The sequence below is a fragment of the Cupressus sempervirens genome, chromosome 2 (assembly GCF_028749045.1).
Source record: "Cupressus sempervirens isolate cs-2001-9-10 chromosome 2, ASM2874904v1, whole genome shotgun sequence".
In the NCBI taxonomy this organism is placed as follows: domain Eukaryota; kingdom Viridiplantae; phylum Streptophyta; class Pinopsida; order Cupressales; family Cupressaceae; genus Cupressus; species Cupressus sempervirens.
Window position 1 is genome coordinate 85,302,090 of NC_143119.1, and position 17,575 is coordinate 85,319,664.

Genomic DNA, 17,575 nt, shown 5'->3' on the forward strand with positions numbered 1-17,575 from the left:
TGATATGCACACATTTTAGCATAGCTTTCTTTTACATGTTCTTAGATTAAATGTGCATACTCCATTCTAGATTAATTTGCATTCTCATATAGATTAGTCACATTTTCTTTCAGATCCTTCATTCATAGAGGGTCTGGTTGCTTAACACCCCAAATCTGAGGATATTTAATAAGAAAAATCCCTTTAGATAGAAGGCAATAGGTTGCCTTGTTAGCTGATTTTTGGATGAACAATCCAATGTTTATTCTGGGATGAATTCGCAAATAAGGACCATGTTGAAGTGTGTGTGTTAGCATAGGCCACATATTCACACATACAGAAACAAGATGGATGAGGAAATGTGGTTGATTGCTTTATAGGTATATGATAGTCTACAATTTCATCTTTATAGGTGCAATACCCCTCTAGCTATGTGAACCAAGCTTCAAAGCTTGTTTGGTACTATGAATGAGTTCATGGCACTTTAGATAGAGGCAAAACTTACTTCTCTTGTACTAGATTCCTTTCTAACCATTGATGACTTCTTGATGAAGTTTAATCAATAGAGATCCATATTGCAGGGTTGTGCAAAGATGAAGACTAATGATAAGTGCATTTATTTGATTCTCTCTAAGCTTCGAGGGAACTTTTAGATTTTTTCTTCTACCTTATATTCCACCAAAGATGCTTTGGGTAATAGATTATTTATGCCTACTTTTGAGGTCTTTTGTAATCTCTTGACTAGAGAGCAGTCAAAGCTTACACAATTGGATACTATGACTAGTTTAAAGACAAAGGCATTAGTAGCTCAGACATCTACAGGAAAGCCAAAGCTGAAACCCAAGCATAACACAGATGGGTAAGTGCACCAAATTGTGGTGCCAAAAAGGTGACACCTTTTTTATTTTTTCTAATTTTCAATAGTGCGTACATGCTATAGCATGCACGTGCTATGGCTTGGGTAACCTAAGCCATAGTGTGTATGCACTATAGCATGTACGTGCTTTATAAAAAATCAAATTGTTATTAATGGGCTACATATCTGCAACCCATTCATTTTTCCTTCATTTTCCTACTTCCCCTCCTCACACCACGTACACAAATTGAGGGAATAGAAGGTTTCACCACCTGCCTTGCCAATATGCCTCCTCACCATCGAAGTTCAAGATCACGAGCACGTCATATATTATCTAACTTTCTTTTTGCATTTTTTTATATGTTTTTTATATTATTTTGTAGGTTTTTAAAAAAAAATTCTTTAAATTTGTTTATTTATTTAGATTTCAATTGATTTCTTATCAAGAAATGTGAATAATGAACCGAAAAATCACCAAGAAGATCAAAACCAAAACCCTCGACAAGATCCAAACCAAAACCCTACACAACAAGAACAACAAATTTTGCAACCTAAACCAATTACAAGACCTCCTCCTAGTACACAAGAAAACATTTTAAATGAAATAGAAATAGGCAAAACCGAATTAGAAGCACTCATTGGTGGGTTGAAAGCTTGTGGACAAATCAATCCAATGAGAGCTCAATTGGCATCCATCCTCGAGTCCATTAAGACCCACATAGCTTCTGTTAGTGGTTAGTTAGATGTTTGGCAGGTTAAGAGGGATGAACAAAAAAGATATTATGCAAATAAATTATCATATCAAGATGTTAAAAAAAAGATATACCAAAAGGTAGGATTTGTGCATTATTTAGAAAGCTTGGTGAACAAGATACTATTAGAGAGGATACTAAATGGTTCCCCATCCATTGGTGCATACACAATGGTATTAGAAATAATTTTTAGGATAGATGGTGGACGGTTTTTGATGCCCCTCCTTGCAATAATCATGAGGTCTCAATGTATTTCTTAAGGAAATTGTATTGTGAGTTTGTCCTTGGGGATATCTTCAATTATTTTGATATATTAGACTCTCAAGGTAGAGGTGGGGGGTCATCATTTGAGAGGTCAAGGGCACATTGTGACCCTAGTGTAGTTAGGGCACCTGTGGTCAAGCCGCAGGGTGACCATGTGACTATTCCTTCAGTTTTGAAGCAACATGTAGAGGCTAGGGCTCTAGGGACTATTAGTGCTTTGATGTAGACCCTCATTCATTTCACAAGTCAATTAGTTGAGGAGGATCCTTTTGCATGTCGTGGTCACATGTGCACATCATGTGGTTCCTTATGCACATTTGGCATTCATGCTAAAGATGGTGTGGATGATGGGCTAGTGACTGATCAATTCTTGAATGAGACATTTGGCATTGACACACAGGGAAATTACAATTATAATAAACTAATTTGACCACATTTCATATGTATAGTGAATGACTAATTAATTAGCATGTATTGACATTGTTCAAAATTTAGGTTCAGAGTGTTGGTGGCCCTAGTAGTAATCCCCCAGCCCCATTTGTCATCCCATCGATGAGTCTAGAGGTATGTATTTATTTAATCATTTAAATGAATACATATATTTATTAAGTAATCATATGAAGTATTGAAAAAAAATTATGCATGTGCATCAGTTCTCCATAGGATTGTTGACATTCACTACAGACTCTGAGCCTAGATGTGACACGAGCTTTGTAGACGTACATTTGTTTCATGTTAATTTAATTCATTTGATTATATTTGTTTCATGTTTAATGTTACATTTAACATGAATTATATGACATGCATCTCTTGACATCTGAGACTCCTCCTTAACTTCGACAGTTCATCGATCATGAAGTGGCTGCAACTATGGCTAGTTCATAGCCATTGACTGAGGTATGAAATAATTTTCTTGGTTTTAGTTGTTGTCTATAATAGTTAGTATCAAAATTTCTAATGTTATTTATAAGTGATTATATTGATTCAGTTTTTGTAGGGTCTTGTCACACCCAATCATCCACGAGCCTTCGAGGTGGACTTGCAGAGAAACTATATGATGGTGGTAAGAAAATAATTAATTTTATGTGTACATATATTTGATTTTAATGTATAATAATTATTGATTCATATCTAATTTTTTTGTATCAGCTTGAGTTAGAGAAGAGCCTCAACAAGAGGACGAGTGAGTGTGTGAGGAAGACCTTGTCATCACCACTATCTCCCTCCACACAATGATCGAAGACGTCTGGAGATTTGTTTCCTTCCCCTTGTGGGAAGGAGAAGATATAGTTGATAGACATACATGTATAGGCATCAGCAAACATATATGTTGGATTTTATGTCAGTGGACATATTTGATATAAATTTGATGTATATATGACATTTTATATTTGATGTATGACATTTATTTGATGTCTGACATTATTAGACTTATGATATTATTGGTTAATATATGATATGTTTGTTCATGTATGAATTTATTGGTTATCATAATATATTATGTGTTTGTTAATATATGACATTACTGGTTATCATTTTATATTATATGTTTGTTCATGTATGACATTATTGGTTATCATAATATATTATATGTTTGTTCATGTATGACATTATTGGTTAACATAATATATTATATGTTTGTTCATGTATGAAATTATTGGTTATCATAATATATTATATGTTCATTCATGTATGCCATTATTGGTTATCATAATATATTATGAGGTTGCATGGGTACTTCTACCCACACCCTTAGTACTTGTACCCACGTACCCAAGTACCAGGTACTCAGTGGAGAGCATCATGGCTAGGGACCTTGATTGAGATTTTGGATTTTTTTTGGTCTTTTGTTTGTGTATTAGCTCGTTGCTTATCAAGCTTAATTCAATACCTAATCAGTTTGAAACTTTAATAGAATATTGATTAACAATAAAATTTATCACTATTTAAGCATAATTTTATCATTTCCAATATGTCATCATCATATGATTTATGATCTTGTTCATGTTTAAAGTTTTCCTTCTCTATTATTTGTTTATCAAGCTTAATTCAATATGTAATCACTTTGAATTTTTGATACAATATTGATCAGCAATAAACTTTATCAATGTTAAAGCCAAAAAAAATCATTTGCAATATGTCATTGTCATATGATTTATGATCTTCTTGTACATGTTTAAAGCCTGCCTTCTATGTTATGCATCTAAACATTTATCATAAATTATTACTACAAACATATAATAAATCTGAAACTAAAAACAATACATTACATTTGCAAACTATATCACTGTTCTTGATTTGAACAATCATTGTCATGACTCATAAATTCAGGTTTTCTATAAATATAAAAGTATAATTAAAAATAAAGTTTGACATACCCAAGTAAACCCATCCCCTATTATAAAAAATACTTGTACCCATACCTGTACCCATACCCATAACCTAAGTACCCCAAGTACCCCCGTCCATGTGCAACCTTGTATATTATATGTGGATCTTGGTGTTTTCTATACACCTATGTGATCTATAAGATCTCTTGCTACTTAGAACATCCACTAAACTTGTCCAACCTCCTCACTAGGTTAACTGATCCAAACTTGCAACATCACTCCCTTACTCTTCTAGGAATAATATCCTTCCAAAGGTTTTATAGGTCTACTAGGGTACCATAGCACTACCTAGTCCAACCAAGTTTTCTATGATGTCCTAAGGTATTATTGGAGCACTTTTACTATGCTTGAATGGATAACAACAATGGTTTTGTACCCGATTTCAAGATTTCTTCACAAAAGGGCTACAAGGAGAGCCCCTAATTAGACCTCCACCTAGATTTCTAGGGCCAATAGCTCCTTTTTGGTGCACGAGAACCCAATATACCTTAAAAAATCACTATGAATATTTTAATCTAAGGTCCTTGTGGCCTTTAGTCATGCTTAGGAATAATAGATTTAACATTGGATCTCATTATAAGGCCATAGTTACAAGATTGGCATTTAATAAGCCCTTGTCTAACTATTAGTCATTAATGATCCAAGGCATAAGTATTTAAATTTTTTTCATGTTAACATCCTTTAAGGACCATAAAAATAAGTTTATGACCAATTTTGGTCACTAGATATGCAAAATTGCAAAATATGCAAAAATTGCTCTAAAAGTTGTCAAAGCAACTTTGAGCAACTTCTTAAAAAGTTGCTAAAACTTGTAAAATCCTCTCCCAAATGTCTAGTTTATTAAAACCACTCATATAACCATTGGTAGAATCCTATATAATCCCTTATAGGTGGGTGATAGGACATATATGTAATTTTGGCATTGAAAGCAATAAAATCAACATTTTTCCTTGCATAAACACATGTTACAGACCTTGGTATGGACATGTAAAAATTATTGGAGATGTCTAAGTGGATATAAAAGTTTTGAAATTTTATCTATTTAATTTTGCAAAAAATCTCATGTTCTAACTCTTCATAGTTTGAAAGTTATTCAATTTTTATTGTCGGTTGCCCAGAAATCAGCCTAAAAATCAGCAACTTGCTAGGGCTGGGTTATTTTGGCATATTCCACCATGGAAAATTGATGCCCTTTGGTGGAATATAAGGTGTAATAATTTAATTTCATTTTCTGCAATTCATTTTCTAGAAGATGGAAGGAGGTGAGTTTGCTGCCATACCCTAGGTGTGCTTCATGAAGGGTACACCAAATCAACATTTACAATAGTCCTTCTAGATTGAGTTCTTGGGTTCACCAGAGGCTAAGATCCTAGAAATTTGTCTCATTTATATGCCTCCACATGTTATAATTATTTTATGTTATTTTCTCTTTGTAGAAAGTGTACCTACAGTGCAAATGGGTCCCTAATTAGGCCTTCAAATTCGGTCTAATGTTGCAACAGCAATAACCTCCATTATTCTCCATGCTTGGGGACTTTGGAATGTTTCATAAGATCTAAAAGGGTATCCAAATAACTGGTTAAGTCACCATGTCCTTTGGAGGAATCTAAATTTACACCTCTTCCTCATTCTAGGAGGGCTACAAGCCAATTTAGCAGTTTTTCAAAGCAACTTCATACTATAAGTTGTCTTTGATGAAATGAATAATGGATTTATGTTTTTTAGGACCTAAATATGCCATATTAGTGATTATAGGAGACCCCTAGTCTTTGTATTCAGTTTTTGGGGTTTGATCCCTCTTTTGGCTAAGGGAATCCAGTAGTGCATATTGAGTTTTTGGTGCTTGGTACTTGGGTAGACCTAGTGATTAGGTTACCTTGTCTTGTGGGGTTGTGATAATCTTCCATTAAGCCCATCTCCATAATTTTGATAGGTATTTGGCACTAGGACCCTTCACCTTGGGTGTTGAGGGAATTTGAGCACTTCCACCATTCCTTGTTGTTTGAAGACTTCTACTATGTATTGCTACATCACTTTGTTATTATTTTGTTATAATTTTGTGTCATGAAAACTTTAGGTGTTGTTAAGCCATTTTGGATGGCATGAAATCCTAAGTAATAAAGCATGCATATTATTTTTGTTTATCATTCTTTGCTTGTTTCCGTAGCTATGTAACACTTAAGCTATTTAATAAATTAATATTATAGTTAGAAGGTTTGGCATTGATGGCTTGGGAGGTAATATTGTGGCTGTAGGGTTGAAATTTTGTTGCTACAATAATGTATTAGCTCACGGACCTATATTTCAATGTTTCACAACCTCACATAGGGTGGCCTCCAAGTTATAGGCTTTTTCAATTATAATTAGTCATTTATTTATTCACTAGTGCAAGATGCCTCTGTAATAAAGAGGTTTCAGGCCAAAAACATTTAAAAGTGTTGGTTGATTACTATTCAACTCATTGATTACTCTACTTACTAAAAGACTGTGAATCCAAATTATGAATTACATGTGACTGGATTATATAATTTATTCTCCACAAATCATATTCAACCATTATTATTATTTAGTTTCTTTTAAAAGCTTGAACTATTATTTTCGTGCTATAGTTGAAACTAAAACATGAGTAAATTTTTCTTTGCATTGATTCTTAATTTATTAGGTTTCCTAGCTAAATGATGAAGGTGTTGAATGTGTAGGATGTTTTGGTTTCTTTTGCATGCACATTACAAAGAATTTGTGAAAATATGTAAAACAAGTTGAGGACGTGAAACCTTACAAAGAATTTGGTCTCATCTAGAGAGGCCTAGAACTCCTATGTTTTTCATCCAGAGGTGGCCTCATGAAATTATGTAAACAAATATTTAGGTTTTCTTTTTGTCATTTTGACAAATTAGTGGTTACGCTTTTTTGGTAGGAAACTCTACAGGGTCACTTGAGAGGAGGCTTCAGTTGTGCAACCACTTGATTGAGAATTAGAGGATTTTGTCCCCAAATGGAAGCTTCATGTGTCATAATTTTTAATGAATACGAGATCTAGGACATTGAAGTTGTCAGATAGAAGTTTTATGTTTCATGAGGGCCCTTCAATGCATCTAGCTAATTTTATTTTCAGCACCACCCACTGAGAAAATTATTGTGCACCCACTTGCATGGGAACAATGCTTAGTTTAGGTTTCTTAATCTCTCCACACAACATTCAAGCCTCTTGCAACAATTTTTCAAGTTTTTGCAACCAAAATCATCAGTTAAATTCTATCTGAAAAAAATTACTAAACCAAAGTTATTGTATGGGGAAAAACTCTTCAAACATTTGAGCAGATCCTACAAATTTGTCATACCCTTGTTTTATTTCAGGTCAAGGATAGTGCCTGGAGGACATACACATTGAATGGACTAAATATTAGTAGAAGCATAATTATGAATGACAGAGGCTGAGAACCATACCAGGCTGGAGAAGATGAGGGGAAAACAAATAACAGAATAAGTTAGATGTTAAACTTTAACTGCAATGCACAATACTATTATCCAAGAGGTACAATTTGAGATGTTGTACATATTGGTGCCTAATCTATTCCCTTAATCTACCACTAAGATAGGTCCTAGAGAATGGTAGGGCCAGATATGTCACTACAACTATTTGTAGTTAGCAAATATGTCAAGATAGGTGCCATTGGACATGTGTGGAAAGTTTTTAGAAGACTTACATTGTCATGTTTCTCTAATGTGTTCTATAGGTTATGATTGTGTTGTTGATAGAGCAATATAGGGCTTATCTTAGTACAGACAGAGTTATGTATCCCTGAGTCCCCCAAACCATTAAGAAGCATTAATACCCATTGTGTCCAATTGCAGAATGAGATGTGGAGATTTTTGAGAAATTTGCACTATTGTCTACCCCTATCATTTGGAAGGAACTATTGTGCTTCCATCATTAGGAAGAGGGTGTCTCTTGTTGGAAAACTTAGATGTTGATTGTTGATGATATGGTTACTATTGGTTGGGGTGGCACATAAAGGATTGAGTTCAATTGAAAATAGAGCCTTTGTAACATTGTAGATTTCAATAGAAGAGGCTAGTAATGGCATGAGAGTTTTGAATTGAAAAAAAAGATTCATAACAAGCTAGGCAGGAAGATTGAGCTCAAAGGTGGTGTCTAATCCTACTTACTTGGTGATATTATAGGGCTCACAATGCAGTGGACAAGCTTGTGGTACTGCCTATACTTGGTAGTTATGTTCTACAAAATGGTTTACATCTATTGCTATATTTTTTTAATTTTTGTGATGAATTCAATGACTTTTTCAACTTTGTCTTAAGATAGATTAATTGATGCTAAGGATAGTAGCATAGGATAAGCCCTATCATTCAATTATTGAAGTTGAAATTGGAGTAACATGGAAAGGGTTGTGGTTTGTAGAGTTGGGAAGACCTTTTCCATAGTTGTACTTAATGAAAAGTAGGCTTCCATCCCATGTGTGCTTCTTGAAGTAGTACATTTGAAGAAGGTGCAATATTAATCCTTTTACCAAAGGAAGTAGATCAACTTTATGCCTGTCAATGACCAAATTGCCATGTGGGGCTGTCTCAAAAACACAGGGGATTGATTAGAGATGATGGCACTTTGACTTCATTAGCAACTCAACAACATAAGTTTCACAAGTCCATATTCATTGGTAAAAACTATAGTTGTTGTTCTCTTATCTAACAAAATTTGCAAGCTATAAGCATTTAGTATTGACCATGTTACATCTCCTTAGCACAGGATCTGTCTACCCTATGATGAATAGCTATTGCTGAATCACTACTAATTTTTGCCATAATTTACCCACCAATCCATTATGTCAACATATGCTGAGAAGGGAAGGGCAATGTTTGATAAAAGATGTTGGCTAAACATCATTTCTATGACTGGGACATCATTCTATTCTTCCATTGTTCCCATTATATCTACTTAGTATATAATTCCCTCCATGTTTTGCACATGTGTTTACATATTGTTCCAAATCTATCACTATCCTCCTCTCTATTTTGACCTAATTTCACACCCTATTTGCAAGCTTCCATTATTCAAATAGTTGTTTACATTTGCATTTTGGCTCTACTACCATGTTAAATTCCAAAGATTTGGCTCGGCATGCCCAAGAATGTTTTAGCACTCAATGAGATGGGATGAGGTTTGGGATAGGGTTTATGTAGCCACCCAGAGCTAAAAAAATAGATAGTTTAAGCCTAGGACAAAAGGTGAGAGAGATTTGGCATTTGGCAACTTTGTACTGGCCAACACTACAAGTTTTAGCATCACTCAAGATGGTGTCACAAAATCAAAATGCAGTATGATCTCAAAAAGTGAGAGAAGTTACTATAGGTCTCCATAACATTGTCTTATAGGAACTAGAATCACATCCATACCTCGCACAAGCTCTGAGTTATGCCTCATCAAAGATCATTGCCCTATGACATTTAGTGACCCTTAGGGATGTTTTGGTTCAACATGATTGAGAATGTTTAAGTGCTTAATGAGATGGGACAAGGTTGGGGATAGAGTTTACCTAGGCACTCAAACCTAATGGAATAGACAATTCAATCTCATGATGAAAGGTGAGAAAGATTTGGCAGTTGGCAACTTTGTACTGGCCAACACTATAAGTTTTAGCATCACCCAAGATGGCATCACAAAATCAAAATGGAGAAAGATCTCCAAAAAGTGAGAGAGGTTACTATAGGTCTCCACAACATGGTCTTATAGGAACTAGAATCACATCCATACCTCGCACGAGCTCTGAGATATGACCCATTAAATATCACTTCCCTACGGCATTTAGTGACCCTTAGGGACATTTTGATTTGGCATGCCTGAGAATGTTTGAGTTCTCAACATTATGGGATGAGGTTTGGGATAGGGTTTACCCAACCACCTAGACCTTATAGAATAGATAGTTCAATCCCATAATGAAAGGTGAGAGAGATTTGGCAGTTGGCAACTTTGTACTGGCCAACACTACAAGTTTCAGAATCACCTGAGATGGCATCACAAAATCAAAAAAGCGTAAGATCTCCAAAAAGTGAGAGAGGTTACTATAGGTCTTCACAACATGGTCCTATAGGAACTAGAATCACATCCATACCTCACATGAGCTCTGAGATATGCCCCATCAAAGATTGTTTCCCTATGGCATTTAGTGACTCTTAGGGACATTTTAGTTTGGTATGCTTGAGAATTTTTGAGTGCTCAATAGGATAGGATGAGGTTGGGATAGGGTTTACCTACTCACCTGGACCTAACATAATAGATAGTTTGATCCCATGACAAAAGGTGAGAATTTTTGCAGTTGACAACTTTGTACTGGCCAATACTACAAATTTCAACATCACTCGAGATGGCATTGCAAAATCAAAATGGAGTATGATCTCCAAAAAGAGAGATATGTTATTATAGGTCTCCACAAAATGGTCCTATAGGAACTAGAATAACATCTATACCTTGCATGAGCTCCAAGATATGCCTTGTCAAAGATCTCTGCCCTATGGCATTTAGTGACCCTTAGGGATGTTTCGATTTAGCATGCCTGAGAATGTTTGAGCACTCAATAGGATAGGAAAAGGTTGGGGATATGGTTTACCTAGCCACCTAAACCTAACATAACAAACAATTTGATCCCACAACCCTTTTTCCACTAAGTTGCAAATTTGAGTAACTTTTACAACTTTCAAAAATGCAACTTTGCACAAAAAGGGCAATTTTTACATTTTTCACTTGATTCCAATTCTATGACTTGAAAAAGGTTCAAAAAAAAAAAAAAAAAAATTTCCAAATGCTCACCTTTCACCAATTCCCAACCTCCTGTAAAGTTGTCAGCTTTTTTGCAATTTTGCTTCAGCAACTTTTGTAATTTTTTGCAATTTTTGACATCTTAACTCTTAGATGCCTAAAACTTAACCTAATAACCCTAAGAACCTTTATAACCTTCTAAGAAACATAATAATAATTTTTTTCCCTGAAAAATCACCTATATTGCACATTTTTATGCCTAAAAAGTGGCCCATAGTGTAACAACAGAGACTTAGTCCAAAACAACCATACCTCATCTTTTGATATGTTATACAGGATCGAAATGGGTATCCTAATCTTCAATTTATTTTCTTGATGTTATGAAAAAATGTGGAGAAAAATGAAAGATGACAAAATTTTATGCTAGTGTTTGTATTAGAATTATCATTGTTTCCTTAGCTAGTGTTTTTCATGAGTTAGAGTATAATAATCTATCTTTTGTGATGATTGAGTTCAATATTTTAGTGTCCTTGTTGATTAGTGTTGAAAATAATTTGGGATTGTAGTTAGTGATGATATGAAGACTCTAAATGGTATTCATACTTCTTGTTGGTGTTCTTAGATTATGTTAATGGTTCACATTAATTGAGGAGACCAAATTTTTATTTATTTGGTAGTTTTTTGGTGTTTTTTTATTTAGGTTCTAACTGATTTGATGGAGCAATAAGTTGTGATTCTTGGTGCTACTTTGGTGATACAATTGCATACTTTTGGTTATTCATTTGGGTCCTATCCAAGTCTTTTATGGCTTGATTTGGATAACATTATTGATTAAACATAATATTTATATCTTTTATTGTAATAGGCATTAGGCAACCTTGTTTATGTTTAATCTTTGTAACATGTATAAATGAAATAAAATTTCTATAATTGAGAGTATGTTAAGTATGCAAAGGACGTGCAAAGGAAATATATTACATGCATTTTATAAATAAGTAGAAGTTGTACTTAATTGGATTTGTCTTGGTATTTGAGATATTTATCTTCTTGGTTATAATGGACATTATGTCCACTCTCTTGTAATAAAGATTATATTAGTGAACCCAACTACAGGCAAAATCTAAGATTTATTGTAAGAAATGTGCTCTACATAGTGTGTCCATAAATTGGGTCATATGCCTCTAGATGTAAGTGGATTGATTTTTTTCTCTATTTAAAAAATAAAATTAGGAGTACTTTTTCACAGTACAAATATCTTTTGGTTTTGGCTCCCACTAGGTTTTCCCTAATAGGTTTCCTCAAGAACATATATGATGTAGAGCCCTCCACTATCACCTTAAATAGACTAACTCAACTTGAGGATTCAACAATATAACTTGGAATCAACTCAAGGAATTAGTCCTACTCAAAGATCAAATGGAGTTCTCTAACTTGGTAGATTACTTCCTCAACCATGCTCATGACTTCATCATCTCATTGTCTCAATCCAATCTATTCAAACTTCAATACTCTCCCAGGTTACCTATTGCACCTAGTGCCTCCAACATACCAAATATCTAATCAAGCTTCCCACGCCAACCCTAACACCTTGGATAACCTTTTCAAGGCCTATCTACCATGATCCAACTCTTCACCAACTCCAACCAACTCATCTTTCACCATTTCAAACTTTAGCCCTCCTACACCTACCTAGTAGCCCTGTCAAACATAAATATGAAAATTCCATTAAATGTTTCCAAACAACTTGGTAAGTAATTAACTTTCCAAATATACTTTTGGGAGTTATAAAACCCCTATCAATCTCAAACCTTCACCTCTTGACTGGTGAACCTTTCTACTGCTGATTGCACATGCATTTAAGCCTAATTAGCCTACTCCAACAAAGTAACCCTATCCTCCAATAATCTCCAAGACTCCCCAACCGAAAATAGACTTTGTAGACCTCTTAAGACACAATATTATCAAACTCCCAAAGTATCACCATTCATCAAACACCTAAATCAACAAACCCTCACTATTTGAACAAGAAACCAAGGGTTTTGTAGAAAATACCCCTTCAAATTACTCAAAACTCTAAAAAATGTTAAAACACCTTATAATCCATCTAAAAAGACCTTTCCAAACCTTGGTTACCCTATCCATCCCTGGGATTTGGTGTGGGAGCACCTAGGTAGGCTAAAGGGTAGACCTAGGGCTTCTTTGGTGTTTTTGGCTTGTAGTGATGCTAGCCACATAAATAGAGTAGTAATAGGGTCAAATTGGTCATAATGTGAGGTTAGATAGGCTAGAAGAGCCCCACAATGCAATATTGCTATTTATTGCTCAAAATTGCTGATTTGGCTCAATAGAGCATTTTTGAGTTTTGAGGTCCAAATAAGGTAATAAATTATTTTAGGTTCATTATTAGGTGTCTTTAATACATCTTAGGCCTTTTGGAAATTTTGGTAGCAAGTAGAGCAAGTTTGGGTAAAAAATTTGCAAAATTACAAAAATTGCTCATTTCTTGCAAAGTTGTCATTAACAACTTTTGCAACTTTTATGCAAAAAGAGAAACTTATTCATGGGAGACATTAACCAATTAAAGTAGTTTTAAATGTAAATTCTAATCCTATATAAGGTCAAACTCAACCTTTTCAAGGGGTTGGAAGAAGGAAAAATGACAATGTATGGATTGTAATCAACATTTTGTTCATTACAACAGTTGCTGAGTGTTTTTTTCATACTTTGTAAAGATCAAACTTAGGGTCTTCTGAGTAGGAAGTTTTAGTAGTTTTTTTTCCTTCATTTATGTTTTTAGTTTTTGTGTTGTTACAGAGAGTTTGGTGTGTTCAAATAAAATATTTTGAAAGTTAGTAGGTTGCTGTTATGAACTAGGCAACCAGCGAAAAATGGAGTCTTAGGGCCACTTCCCATTGTATAAAATGTATGGCCTCTTGGGATTTGGAACTATAATCCTTGTAAATTATGTATAGAAAAGGAGAGCCCATGGGAAGCATAGCAAGAATTTTTAGCATGATGCCCTAGGCAAGCAAACCATGTTTGGTTAGGGATCACAAATCTTAAAAAAGAGCATTTGGAGTGGATTGAAAGGTCTGATTCTTCAATCCAAGAATTTAGTGAGTAAGTATATGGTTAGGGATAACTCAAATACAAAGGAGGAGTCTTGGTAAGGATTTTAAGGAGGTTTAAACCCCAAACAACACCAAAATCCTTGAAACCCTCAAATTAAGCCTAAAATTGTGCTTGGGCTGTACAGAAAAGTTGGGGGTGTAAGAGTTACAAAAGATTAAAGTATTCTAAAAAGGGTATCCAGAAATGTGATTTATTTTGGCTATTGTTAAGAGATTTTTCAGAATATCTCATTTTTAATGCGTTTGGAGGGCTAATTCTTGTAGCCTTTTTCCAAGCAACTAAGTACAAATTGATCTGTGGATTTCAATTTTCATAGGGTTTTGCACATTTTTTGGGTGTATTATGTTGATGAGTAATATAAGGCATTCCTATGTATTCATTTGATCAAATGGAAAGGTCCAAGGAGCATTGGGGTTATTTGTGTGATTGTGGAAGTTTGAGCAATCTTGTACTAACCTATTGATGTGCACCAGTTGAAGAAGTAGAATCTCTTTGATAGAATCCTTAGAGGCATAGGGTGTGAAATAATCCTTATTTTATTAGGTGGAATACATAAGAAGACCCTAGAGCACTTATGGTTTGTGAACAAGATTGGTTGTCACATCAGGATCATTCCTAGCCATGACTGGTATGGGACTGGTTTCTCTTAATCAACAATTTCCCATCTTTTTGGGTTGTTCAAATACTTCATCTCAAATCCCTGCATATATTCAATATATTAAAAGGATCTATTATTCATTTTACTCACCATACCAATCACTATAAACCTATTGGTGAGTGAGTCAAGGCACTTAATAAAATTCTCGCACTAATGACTATCTATAGTCACAATACAGGCATAGTCACTTATACCAGTGATTTCCTTCACTTTATCACGAAAAAAACCATTGAATTTAATGCATAAACATGTAAGGGAAATAAAATAAAATGTATTTACACCAAGTTTCAACCAAGTTCAAGTTTATATACTCAAACAAATTTGTTGTTATTGGGATTGTACCCACAAGACAATAAGCTTCATAAAATGCAGAAAATTTGAATTTTATTCATAAAACTTCCATCTTTGGTTCCATTACATATTTTAACATTATGAATCATCTCTCCCTTCTAATCACATGGAAGAACTTCTAAATAGACCCCATCTTCTCCCACAAACCTGATAACAACTTCTTAATTGTTTGTAACTGTCTGCAACAATGTACTAACTTAACATATGAAAATATTGTCAAGTTGAAAACAAAGTTGTCAACTTGAAAACTCAACATTTCTATACCAATATAAATATTCTTTAACTTATTTAAATTATAAAACTCTAAACATATCCATTAGTCCTTTCTCTTAGCCATTTTTGGCATTCTTGACAACATTTTGTCAATTTTGCAGTTTACATCTATTTATGCATATCTTGTATCCTAAACTTGAATGACTATGACTCCTCCATACTATGAATTTGATGAACCAAATAAATTAAATTTGACTATGAAATTAACATTAAATTACTTTAACTCCTTAAACCTCACTTGTGCCATTTTGGCCTAAGTTTGCCCATTCTTGGCAATGTATTACAAATTTGACAATTTCATGCTTCCCTTACATTTTGATGGCTTCAATAGCCATGGTTCATCATCAAATGACTTTATATATCTTAATTAGGAATTTATTTCCCTTGGTACCTTCATGGTCTCCTTCATAGGTCATGGTGTACCTTGTAGTTTTGTGTGTCCACTTGGTGCCCCTGCACCAATATATGATGTTATGTGTTATGTATTATGTGTTACAAATCTTGTATTATTATTTATCTTTTAGATATTTGATTTATTTAAGTGGTTGGAATTGTTATATTTGAAATAGAACTAAATCACCCCCTCCCTATGATGTGCTTGTCTCTTCCTAGGCCTAAAAATTGGTATTATAGCCAAGTCCTTTTAAAGATGTTTAATCACTTAACATGATATTTGACAAGGAAAGTTTACAAAATGATGGTCCTAAGTTTGATGGAACCAACAATCTGGTTTTGAAGAATGGTATGACTACTTATATGATATGTATGGGAGATGAATATTGGGTTATTAGTGAGAAACATTATGATATACCAAATGATCTATCAAATGCTACTACAAATCAAATGAAGCAACTCAAGAAAAAACATGATAGAAAGTTAATATTTGATTAGTGCCTTGTCTGATATAGAGTATTCTCACGTCTATGGATCAATGATAACCCATGAGGCATGAAAAAAGCTAGAAACTATTTGTAAAGGTGATGGGTATGTTAAGCAATCTGAGTTGTAGGGTCTTTAAGGGAAGTATGAAGATATAAGGGTGAGTGAAAGTGAACTATTTCAGCATTTATGTAGACAATGAATGATATAGTTTGTTCAATTATAAGTACAGATGGCACCTTAAGCAATGATGATGAACATGAGTAAAATTATGAGATCTTGGCCTACATGTTACAATGAAAAAGTCATATCTATTTAGAAATTAAGAACTATAAAACAAGTTTCAAGAGAAGCTTAGGCTGGAAGACTTTTTTTTCTATGAGATGACTACTCTTGGTAATGAGCTACCAAATATTAAAACTACACTCAAATCAAATATTTATAAGGATAAGGAAGAACTTTTGAAAGATAGTAGCTATGCTAAGTGTAAGAATTTTCTCAAGGCAAAAATTGAAAATGACAAGATCTAGTAGCTCAATCAATAACACAAATGAGAGAGATGAAATGATTTGATCAGTAAATGACTAGATTCAATTATTATGAATAATAAAGATATATATGGATGCAATACACATAGATCTTCCTGAATATATAGGTAGTGCTTGATAACTAGGAGTGCTGCTAGTGATAACCTATCAACTAGACAAGGTGTAATCACATGTCGCCTAAAGGTGGAACATCATCCATTGTACAAAAAAGTATGTGTAACATGTGAAAAAATGAGAGAAGGATAATGTGGTAAGAACACAAAGGTGGATCTCACAAACTAATATGGAAATGTTGTATCCTAAGTAAACATAGGTAAAGTGTAATTAGTAGTTAATTCTACCAATACCCCTCCCTCCACTCCAACTTGTGAGAACATAAACATGATTACATCTAAAGGGAAAAAGGAAGGCTAAAAATAAAACATTGATGAACTACCTATGATGAAAAATAAATGTTTGAGTAGTACTTCCATCAACACACACAAAAAGGGTAACAGAGCTTGGGCAATGCTTCAAGCAACATGCACAAACAATAAGAGAGTGTAGCAGATGAGAAGCTCTTGGACAAAGGGGGTTGATGGAATGAGGCTAAATGCACAGAGACTAGCTTATATCCAAAAAATGTGAAAGGGGTTAAAAAAGAGTATATCTTGAAATTGCAAATATTCCAATTTTTGGCCAACACACACACTTGTTGGCCAACACACACAATAATTTAAGG